Below are 12,437 nucleotides of genomic sequence, written 5' to 3'. Positions count from 1 at the left end.
TAATTGGAAATAGTAGGCTAAAATATGAGGAACTTCTAAAATCCAGCTTTCCAAAGTATTTCTCCTTGAAACAAATACAATTAAGCTTTATAGGAAATTCCAGCATCTGGCATTTTGCAATGTGACATTGAAATTTTATGGCTGTAATTTCCTATATGTCCATAATTTTCCATATTCCTCCTCTTTGTATATTCTATATTTAGCAGTTTTTCAGTAGCTTGCTCCTGGAAAAATGTCATGTGAGATTTCTATTATTCTAGTCTCCAGATCCCAGAGTTAATTTTAGAAAGAGAATTTAGAAGTTAAATGCAGAGTAATCTTAGAAGAAGAAATTTATCTACATATAAGGAAGTACTTAGGTCTGTGGTATCTTTGCTATGGAGAAACTTTATAATTAACATTTAATTCAAATGTAACATTCTCTCAGGAGATATGCTTCTTGCTTACAAATACAAACAACGCTGCCAACTTGTTTTTCTTGCTCTGGATGTTTATAGAATGTTAAAGTGAAGCTCAGGAAGGTTAAGTGATATCTTTAAGGTAATAAAATTGTAAGTGACCATGTGGTGACTGGACCTCACTCCTCAGTCCCCTTGTCTTTTTATGTCCAAACCTTGTGCTCTTCCCATTACTCCACGTGGTCATTAAGATCTGTAACTGCTAACTTTGCTACAAATAGGGGCAGGTGTGTTGCTTCTGATTCTCTGCAAAACTGAGAATTCATATTGCTGATCTTGCTGACTGGTATACCCTTCCCCTCAATCATCACAGCCTCCTGACTGTTCATGGCTCAGGTCAAGTGCCACATCCTTGCATTAAACTTTCCTATATCTACCCAGTTGGACCATCTCTCCTTCCTTGACATTTCTACAACGTTTAATTTTACGTTTTGTATATTCCTTTATAATCTTCCTCTTTTATTGTGTCCATGCTTAGTTTAGCTACTTAAAGGTATTTTATATATGATAAAAGTCCACACACTCATTCATTGTAGGTGGCTAGTTTTGTCAAATGACCAGATTGTGTTGTTTTCTGTATGTCTTCAGGTGACCAGACAAAGAGAAGATGAAAAGTTGCTGAAATGTGGGTAAGAATTAAGAAGTGTAATGTGTTAGCCCTTTCCCTCCATCTGAGGGAAGTTTCTATAGAATGAGTAGCTTCTGTAGAATGGATGAAAGCTTGCCTGGAAAGAAAGCTTTGGAAGAAGACTGAAGAGAATTCCTTTTAGTGCTCAGAAAGGCATGAAACCGAGGCTTTCATGCAACTGCATTATGCTAAATATTTTATAATTTAAAAGATGGGCTTGTTTTCAGTGGCTGTAAGATCTCAAAAAGTGCAACTCTATCGATGTACATGACATCAATGATAACCACAACTATCGTAAACCCCAAACATTTAATTTCTCCAAAAGAATTCCTAGACATGTTCACTGCCGGATATGGTCATTTCTGTTTCTATATCTGGAACATTGTTTTGTGGAACTGGTCTAACTTCTGGTAAACCGTATATTTAAAAACCTATTTGAGATAAGGCAATAATATACAACATGGATGTGTTTTCTTTGAATTGTAATTGATTATTGAGCATCTCTTCTAAAAATTCTAGTAATAACAGATAGTTAAAAAGAATAACAATAATGATTCTTATAGTATAGCTTCAATTTAGAGAATAGTCTTCATTTGAAAACTAAAAAAAAAAATTCCCCCCAAACAAAAAACAAGTACTCCAGCAAAACAAAACACAAAAGTCTCAAGAAATATGCACATATTAATGTTTATAATAATGGTATTATTAGTGCATTTAGAGTGCACATAATTTATAGTGTTATTCTTAACAGTAAGTATTATTCTGGTAGGAGTCTCCTACATGATTTATGTGGTTGGTGTCATTCAGTAATCAATTAGGCTGCTCAATTTAATGATGAATCATACTGGTTTGTTAGGTTTTAATTGAAGAAAATCAGGATTTCAGGGAGCTTTTAAGACTCTTTCACAGAAGAGTCTTGTCTATCTCTTATTGGTTACACAGGGAGCATACCTTTGTGTTTGGAATTCTACAAGGAAAAGTGCTTTTGGTTCGGTGAATGTTTGCAAGAGTTCTTGAATTTTTTGAGTGAGGTTGCTGCCTCCAATAGATATAGTTGATGCGTTTTTTTTCTGAATTTTTAATTCAAAGTTAGTTGAGAAGTCTAAGGGATTAACTATTCATGTAAAATATGTTGTGTTTGGAAGGTCTATAAGTGATAATATGTGCAGAATATAAATTATACTTAAATATTGGTTACTTTTATCAGTAGGGTCCCAAATTTACTGATCACATTGATTGAAGTGGAATGCAGTACCTTTATTTTTCATGGCTGTGGTAGACAGAATATTGCTCCACTGTCCCAAAGATGTCTAGACGGAACCTTTGCATAGGTTAACTTATGTGGTAGGGTCCAGTTTAATCATACGAATCCTTAAAAGTGGAGAACTTTTCCAGGTTGGATGAGATTTGACAATGGACACATGGTCAAGGAGATTCTACATTGCTGGCTTTGAAGATGGGAAAAGGGAGCCAGGAGCCACGGAATGCAAGCCATTTCTAGAAACTGGATAATGAAAGGAAAGAAATTCTTCCTCAGAGCCTCCAGAAAGGAAATAGCCTCTGACACCTTGATTTTAACCCAGTGAGAACCATGATGGATTTCTGACCCACGGAAATACAAGATAACAAATTTGTGTTGTTTCAAGCCTCCATGTAATTTGTTATGGCAGCAATAGAAAAGTCACATAATATCTGAGATAAACTTTCTCATGAACCTCCATCCCTTTGGATGACAGGGAAAACAATGTAAACTTATCAAGTAAAAGTATCTCAACCCCTTCTGATTTAAACAGTTGTATATTGAGGTCACTTAGTCTCTTTTGGGTAAATGTTTGCTCTTCCACATTTCCTCTCCCTTTCTCTGTTCTTTCCAAGGTGACCCATAGGCCAGTGGGGTAGAGAGGGGCTCATGTATCTGTCTTCTTGGGAACTGGGGAGAGGTGGCTTCTCCAGGAGAAACCTCTCATTATGGATCTATTTCCACTAATCCTTGCTTGTTGACCTTTGCTAAATGTGCTGGTGTTGTAGCAGTCCTGCCAAGCTTTGGGCATGCCCTGTGAGAATGGTGACCTGGGGAAAAGAAAAATGAAATGCAGAGAGAATCCTTTCCAGGGAGGAAAAAGAAGTAAAAATCTAGTCTCTTCCCTTGCTGTCTACCCTAGACACTGCCATTGCCTCTAGTCATTGAGATCTCATCCTTCATCAGCCCTGGACTCTGCTGACCAAGTGGTCCTCTTAGCAGTTCTGCAACTTCTGGGTGGCCATGTGAGAACTTTTGTATCTTCTGTATGCTGTGCCCAATCCATGGGAGGCTATAAACCGTATTTCAGCCTCCTTTAACCAATGTTGTGCTATTAGTCTTGGGCCATTTTGGTCCAAATGACTCAAGGTTTCCACTAAAGGCTTTGAGCACTCCAGGCAATTGGGCGACCAGTTCTGAAGTTCTAGGGATTCTTGTGCTTATCTGGATGTATCGAAAGCATTTTCCCCCATCTCTGTGCACAGTGTTTGGCTAAGGGTTGTGGAACCTGGTCATCTAATCTCCTCACACTACCTCTCTCTCTTTATTCTCCTTCTAAACTCTCCTTGGACAAAAAGGTCTGGACTTTTATTTCTTCTCAACTCTGGAAGGAACTTTCCCTACATCTTACTTTCCTTTCCCAATGGCACTAACCTCACTTTTTCAGAGTAATTAAAAAGTAATATTGGGGAAGGGTATTCCCTTCACACCACAGAAGAAACTGTAGATTGGCCATGCTTGTCTCTTGATAGGGTAGCTGCAGGGCAATGAGACATTAGAAATCAGAAAGACTGAAAATACATTGGTTTATTGCAGGGGTTGGCACATTATAGCCTACAAGCTGGCTGACTGTTTTTGTAAATTAAGTTTTATAGGAGTATAGTGCTGTGCATTCATTTACACATTGCCTCTGACTCCTTTTGGGCTACAATGGCAGTACTGAGGAATGCAGTAGACACTGTATAGCCTGCACACCCTCAAATGCTTTCTATCTGGCCCTTCAAGAAACTGTTTACTGACTCTCGTTCAATGGATTAGTTATCTGTTCTTTGTAAGAGATAACCTCAAAATCTGGCAGCTTAAAACAGCAAACATTTTTTATTTCACAGTATACACTGTGGGTCAGAGATCTGGGCTGCCTTAGCTGGGTGATTCCAGCTCAGGTTCTTTCATAAGATTGCAGTCAAGCTGTTGGCCAGGACTGCAGTCATCTTCATAAGCTACTTCTGAGCTTGCCCAAGGTGGTTGTTGGCAGGCTTCAGTTCCTCAGTGGCTGTTGGTTTGGAGGCTTCAGTTCTTTGCTACATGGGCTTCTTCATGGGGCTGATCCACCTGAAGCTGGCTTACCCTAGATCACCCCAGGTGATCCAACAGTGAGAGAGAAACAGAGAGACAGAGAGAGAGAGAGAGAGTGAGAGAGAGAGAGTGAGACAGAGAGAAAGAGGGATCACAGGATGGAATCAGCAGTCTTTTATAACTAAATCTTGAAAGCGATATATCACTTCTACAGTGTTCAATTTGTTAGAAGCAAGCTCTAAGGGCAGAGGACACTGGGAAACATCTTGGAGGCTGGCTATTACATTTAGTAACCCTCCACATTTTCACTCTTTTAAATCATTGTGCTATGTATGGATTTCTATCAATGCAGCTCTGGAATTTAGGACTGTGAACACGAAGATAAGCCAGGTAGTGAAGTGTTGAAGCCATGGTAATGAATGGTCTAATCCTAAAATAACCATAAAAATTGCTGGTCTGGTTGATGCCTGTGGGCCAAACCCAGGCTAAAACTCCAAAGGCTGGAAATACGCTGGAGCCTAAAAGGAAACAAATGGCAAAGATTCAAAGTATAGAGACTGGTGGTTACAGCAAGACTGATTAGTAGCAAGGTAGTCAGTTAAGAGGACACTTTACCAACAATGAGACCTTTTGATTTGTTAATTCATTGAATATTCAGCAAATATTTAGTGAATTCCTACTAAGCTCCAGGTGCTATTGAAAGCTTTGTGCATATTGCAGCAAACTTGTAAGCAAAGATTGCGTCGGGCGGGCAGGAAACATAGCAGGTGCTTCCTTTGTGTGTTGACAGAGACAACAAGTGACTTCCCAGGATTTGACCCTTTCAGGATTTGTGGGCAGGAGAAGATATTTATATAAAAAGATAATAGGTAGAGTAGAGCTTGTATTCAGGGACATGAGGCAGGTCCTAGAAACTTTTTCATGCATTTACAGCCCTTTCTAGTTTAACTGAATGCTTTAAAAATGCTTTTTGCCCCCAAGTTTATGAGTCCAGGCACAGGTGTGGAGTGGCAGGGTCTATAAAAGCTACAGACTGTTGAAAGCATCAACACACTACCTGCTTTTTCTTACCTGCCTTAGTTAGCCATTGTAGCACAGGCATCTCTTTCATTAGGCTCAAACTGTATCTATTTATTTAACAGTTAGATCTGGAATTCTGCTCCAGAAACCTCTGTCAAAACCCAAACTATTTTTCTTCCTGTTGAGATGGAGGCAGAGGAGAGAAATTGGGAAAGGAGGAAACAAAGTTTTCTTGGCTGATCCAAGGAAAGTTAGGTCGACTTGGGGATAAACTGTAAAGACTCCATATCTGTGTTAGCTGGGTGGAGCCAGTAACCATGGTGACCCTACCTCTAGGACACTTATAAAAGCTTTTGACCTACAAATGAATTTAATTTCCTCTATCTCTGTGATTGAAAGCCCGTTTTCGATTCCATTAGACCCAAATATTCCATTGCCTGTACTCACATCAACAGTTTATTGGTGTGAAATTTTTTGATGGGTCTCTGGGGAGACCGACACTAGGAGTTCTGTGGAGCACAAAAGGTTTACTTCAGTCATGCACGTTTCAAAAGGGAGGGACTTGGAGGAAAAGACGGCCATGAAAATTTATTGTTTTGAAAGTGAATCTGTGAGAAAAATAGAAATGAACTTTTAAAATGAAATAATGGCAAAGCAAAATATTAAGGCATAATAGGTAGCCACGGCCATCTCTGTGACTGTGAGTCGTCTTTCTTGGAGATTGTCATATCTGATGCCAGATACACAAATGTTTTGTACTTACTCAGCAATTAAAGGTAAGAGGTTGTGAAACTCTAAATGAGTTAGAAAAAAAAAAAAAAAAAAGAGGCAAAGGGCTGAGTTTGAGTGAGTAAAGGAAGATAAATCAGATGAGATTGCATGTTGATGACACTCACCAGGGTTGCCCAACAGTAATATCTGACAAACAGCAAGAGAAAAAGGAAACATTTTTGCAGAGTCAGCCACCCTCAGCATCTCTCTTCAAAACCCTACTAAGAAATCCCCACCGCTGGATGAGTTATTTCCTCTTTCTGCTGTATGAATACAATGGGAAAAAAAATAGACCCTAGAGCTGAAATATTGAAGTTAGGAAATAGTGCCATGAGTAATAACACAATAATGAATTGGACAGAAAGGCCTGGAGGTAAGGATCTTCCATCTAGAGGCTTGGATTTAGTCGAGTCCCTTCTGGTACAGTGGATATTTCGCCTGTCTCTTTAGGCTGTTATGTATGGTCTTTTGTTTATGACTGTCCTTGGTTTTGTTCATTCCTTCTTCCTGCCTGGATTCCAGTGGAACTGTACACCCCCCTCCCCCTTCTTTGTCCTTGTCATATCTGCCTTCAAATTCCTATGCTTTCTTTAAAATCCAACTTAAATTCATTTTTCTACCAAGGAAACTCAGGTCTCCCAGTCCAACTTTCACCTTTTTCTCTTTTCTCCTCCTAATATCTTTAGCCCTTTATTAAATTGGTCACAGTGTCCTTTTTACACACGTTACTTATACCTGTTCTGTTGTCTCTATTGAGTTGAAGTCTCCAGAGGGCAAAAAGCTTGTCATGAGCATCCTTATATTTCCTATAACATTTACTCAGTGATATCAGGGATATAAAAAGCCAGTATAATACGTCAATGTGTATTGACTTAAAGTATACACTAACTCTTAATCATTTTAACAGAGATTAGCAAGATCCTAGGCAAAAGTTCTTTAACTTTCTTGCAGTTAAAACTAATTAACCTCTACCTTTTTTTTTGGCCACACAGCTTGTGGGATCTTAGTTCCCCGATTAGGACTTGAACCAGGGTCCTCGGCAGTGAAAGTGTGGAGTCCTAACCACTGGACCACCAGAGAATTCCCAACCTTTACTTTCTTTTGCTTTGCTTTGTAGAATGCTGATGAAACAAACAAGATTATTTAATTTTTGGAAAAAATTTGGAAAAGTTGTTTTATGTTTATTTTAGAATGTTTTGATTAAAAAGAAAAAAAAAAAGAAATTGATTCTACCTACTTTGAGTTCTTTGGAGGCACAAGACCACGTGGTTGTCTTGTTGGCTTCATATTAGAGCTGGGGAAGATTCTAGAACCTTTTAATTTTTTCCTTTTTTGTAGAGAAACCTTTTAAACAGAGCTTTGTGTTGTAAAAAAGAAACAGAATGCCCATCACTAGATCCTATGGTTTTTCTCTCTTCCTTTTCCCACTCAAGCCTCTCAAAGGTGTAGTTTATGCCTGTTGGCTACACTTGTGAGATATGCCTTCATTTCCTAACTGTTTGCAATTAACTGACTTTGATCTTCATCACACTCTAAAAACAGTTCTCTAAAAGGTCAGTTGTGACTTCCTTTTTGTCAAAATCTCTCAGCAGCATTTGCTGTTGATAACCTCCTCCTTGTGACCCCCTGCTGCCTTGGCTTTGACATTATTCTCTCCTAGATTTTCTTCTAGGCGTAGGGAAAAATTAATTTGTTAAACACACATGTTCCTGCTAGGAGTTTTTGTGCATTACTGTATTTGAGCTTCATGACAACTCTCTGGGGCAGGAGACACTCTCGTATACTGTCACTTGAGGACAGATATTTTTGTTTTGTCCCATTGGCCAGTTACTTCACGGGGGTTGGGGTGGGGGTAGGTCTCATGTGCCTTAGCTGGTTGCAAGTTCCTTGAGAGTGAAATCCACACCCTTCACCTCTTCTCTATCACTCACAATGCCTGACACAGCAAATATTCTCAGGGCTTAATAAATATTTGTTGACTCATTATAGATGAAAGTGCTCAGACCCTGAAGATGAAGACTAACATGCACCAGTTTTTGTTGAATATCTCTATTTTTCCAAGGGCTAGAAGAGACCTCCTTTCATAAGCTATCTTAAAAAACCAAACCAAACCAAAAAAACCACATTCATGAAAAGATCATGTTTGACACTAAGATTAGAAAATGATTAGCAACTGTCACATGTTGGCCAGAGTGGGTTTCCTTCCAATGACAGGGAAACCTCTCAGCTGGGAGTGATTGAACCCTGAGGCCTCTGAATTAGATCAGGGTGATTATATTTATTACCTGCTCTGGGCAGCTTGGCCCAGTTTCTGAGTCAGATGCACTGAATTTGTACTTTCTGTCTGACACACAGGTATCTTATCCCTCATTTCCACGTGAGATTAGGGCCAGGCCGGGGTGAGGTGGGAGAGTTGGGGTGGTGCTGGTGAAGTTGGTCTGTGTCACCCTCTCCATTTCCTCTTACACTCCCTCTATCGTCTTTCAGTTCCTCATTTCCCACCAGGTGCCAGCGGGGTTATGCTTCCCCGTGATCTTCCTTGTCATGGGGGAAGTGGTGGGAACCAACATTTTTTTGAAAGTGTGCCTACTATAAAGCATAACTGGGCCTTCAGCATCATTGTGTCATTTGCAGTCTCTTGGCAACTCCATGAAGTAGATTTTATTACTTTTATAGCAGAGAGGTTGAAACTGAGGCTTTGAAAATATAGGAAACTTGTCCATATTATACAACTTGTATATACAAATGTGGAATTTAAAGTTCAGCTTGTCTGACTCCAAAACATCTGGGCTTCTTACATTGTACAAGGTTACCTCCTCAGAAGGAGAGGGATGTTATAAAATTGTTTCCCATTGAGGGCTTTGTAGCTTATGGTAGAGAGAGAGCAGTGCTTTTCCAATAGAGCTCCAGCAAATTTGCCCTGGTCAGAGGACCAGGGCATTTAGGGTGGAGGAGGCTGTATTTTCTCTCAGGACAGGATCTTCTAATCTTTATATGTGCTTCATAGCATTGCTCCTGACCTCTTCAACTAAGCATCGTTAGGCACCTAAGGTAAATAACCTAGAATTGAACACTTGGAGAACTTTTTCTTTGATGAATGTTCTTTTATTAGTCCTGGGAAAATGAATTTAGGGTGCCAAGTCCTTCCTTTTAATCAAAGAAAATGCTTAGGTTAAAATAAGGAGTAAAGCCCTCCCATCGGCACTAAGTTAATTGACCATGGGAATGTGTGTGCAACATTCAGATGAATCCCTCTGCACAGGTTGATGCTATAGTGCTTACCTGTGACTTGACAGGTGATGCAGCCTCACGGGATTTTAGAAGGTTCTTTAGGGTAAAGATCATGGCTGGAATAGTGACTGGGTCTTCATTATCCAAGGAGTGGACATCCAAGGAATGAATATATATATATATATATATATATATATATATATATATATATATATATATATATATATATATATATATAAAATGCTCCTGAATATGAATCCACTTACACTTAAATTTCTTTTTTTTCATAATTAAAAGGACCATGAATTGGGTCTGTATCTTCAAAAGGAAATTAAATCTCATGGTGATAATTTGTTTATTCTTACTTACATTTAAATAAATTTAAGTTAAATTATATTTAGCACATTAAGAAAACAAAGATGAATGAAATACTGATAATTCTTTTCAGCCTAACTTTTCTAATAAAATTGTATGGTAGCAATATTGAAATCTTCACGTAATGTATATATGCCTTTTGCAATGTTATCTCAATGGAGTTTTTGCCTTAAGTGATGGCTTTACCAATTTTCCTAAAGTCCTCTCTTAATCCTTTTTATCAAATAGTTCTTTTTTCTTTTACCATGCCTATCATATCAGTATCCTTGTTGATTTCCTCTTCATTAATTTTTAATAGATCCACCGTTGCCAATTCTTTTGTGTGGGTGTGTGTGATCCAAGAATTTTCCGACGTGACTTTCATCAATCTTATGAAATCCTACAACTTTTGCAATGTTTGTCATTTTGCTTGGCAATCTGTTGCATTGCATTTGCGTTGTTTGATTAAATGTCTATAACATCTACACCATCAGAGTTGGTATTGATATGATGGTTGGAGATACAAGCTAGGGGTTAAGTAGAGTGGGATAAGTGGTGACTAGCATTTCAAGAGGTCAATCAGCCCCTTTATGAATATTTTTGTGTTATGGTGCTTCTTTGCTTCCCTAAGCAACCATGTAATTGTGGGATGGGGTATAATGCATGTTTAAATAATAAGGACTCCCTGGGCTCAAATAATTGTTGAATGGAGTGGAACTGACCTTGCCTGGATCTGCTCTCAACCTATAAATATAGCAGATGTTAGGAGCCTTCAGGCTCAGGTTGCACGGAGATGAACTAAATCCTCTTCTAACTCTTTTGGTGTGCATGAATAGAGATGAATGCATTCCAGAACTACTGGAATGTTAAATCTCAAATCTAGAGACCTGCTTGAAGGCCCATAATTATTTCTATTGTGATGCCTTTCAACAGATCTAAGAATTTGAGTAGTTTTGATTCAAGGTGGGCCAAGGGGATGGTAAAACTGAATGAGACTGAGGTTCCAGGCCTGTCCTATCATTGCTATAGTGTGCTTTTCGAGGTGCAGGGGAGTGGGGGAGGCTCATTAGCTTCAATAGACTTCAATACTGCACTCTTTGTTTCTTTGAACCTCATTTATCTGTTATATTCCGTGTTGGTATAACTTAATAAATAAGAATCAATTTTCCCTTTCTAAAGTACTTAGATAGAATAGGTCAGTGGGAGAGGATGAACACACTTGCTATCCACCCTCCTTTAACTACATATGTATGACCACATATTTGAATAGTATTATTTGCAAAATATAAAAGCACTTAAAAGTGATAAATTTTTTTCCATAGGTAGGGAGAGTAATGATGACTTGTATGCCTCTTCCTTTTTGCTTCTTTAACATGCTGTTTAGATGACTTTTTTTTTTTCTTTTTGCTCCTATTGTAGTTGGATGTGGAATTTTTTATTAATTCTGTATTTTTCTTCCTGCTAAATTGCAAACTTCTTGAGGGCAAAACTCCTGTCTTATTTTGTTTCATGTGCCCAGGAGCTGACATAGGACTCCATAAATGTCTGTCACATTGCTCTTTAATAAAGTTAGAAATTGAGAACCTGGGTTAGAAAGGATAGACATGGTAAATGGTTATGGTGGAAGTGAAGTGGGTTGTACTAACTTTACAAGGACAGGGAATGAAACAAGGTTAACTGGTGGCAGGTAGGACAGAGGGTAGGTCCTCTGTTGTGTATTATGAAAGGGGCAGAGGCCAAAGTACAATGACTATTTTACTGAAAAAAACAAATAAACAAGCTGGAACATTCTTGCCTGAGCACTTATAAACTTGGCGCCAGTGAGCAGTTAGATGCTCTATGCTAGTGACAAGGTATAAAACCATCTGTGTAGTCTCTTAGGCTTTCTAATTTGCACTCTTTCAAAAGTGCTTCCCTATAGGAAATGACACTTGTTAATGAAGTGTCCATGACGTTTAGCCAGTGCTTAATACAAGGTGATGGAATCACCTTAAAATGGAGATTTTAATCTCCAAATATCTCCATTTTAAGGAGATTCCATTACATCAGAAATTTCCAATGAGCAACAGAAAAAGGGCACAAAGGTTTTCTGGAAGCTATATGTCTGCTGACAGTATCCATAGACCTATGAAGAAAGAAGAGCTTAATTAGACAGATGAGCAATTTCCTGAAAAGGCCTCTGCAGGCGTTGGATTACATCTCATTTCCTCTAAAAGAGGCATGAAAACCATGATGATTAACAGCTCACTGTTTTGGAGCTTAGCTATTCTCCAGTTCGTCTTCACTAGGTGGGAATAAAGGAAAGGGATGTTACTGCTTTTGAGTTGGGTTCTCTTAGTCATGAATGTTGGATTTCTTTGCAGAATGTGTGTCAAATTGAGTTCCAGATTATCGGAGTGTGGGGTTCCACTTTGCGGCTTGCCCTTGGTAAAGCTGCCATCATTTTAGCCAGAAGAATGTTCTAATCCATCTCTCCCCACTTTCAGTGGCTCAGGAAACAGAAACTAATTTTGATTTCAACTAATCCAAACTTGATGAAGAAAGGAAATATAATGCTGCTACATGAAAGCACGAAGTTCCTGCCAAAGCCGACATGTACTTCAAAAAATATTTTACTAATATTTGATTTATTCATATCACCTCGATCTTTCTGTTTCAG

This window comes from Balaenoptera musculus, chromosome 10 (genome assembly GCF_009873245.2).
Source record: "Balaenoptera musculus isolate JJ_BM4_2016_0621 chromosome 10, mBalMus1.pri.v3, whole genome shotgun sequence".
In the NCBI taxonomy this organism is placed as follows: Eukaryota; Metazoa; Chordata; class Mammalia; order Artiodactyla; family Balaenopteridae; genus Balaenoptera; species Balaenoptera musculus.
Note: the sequence above shows the minus strand (reverse complement) of the source record.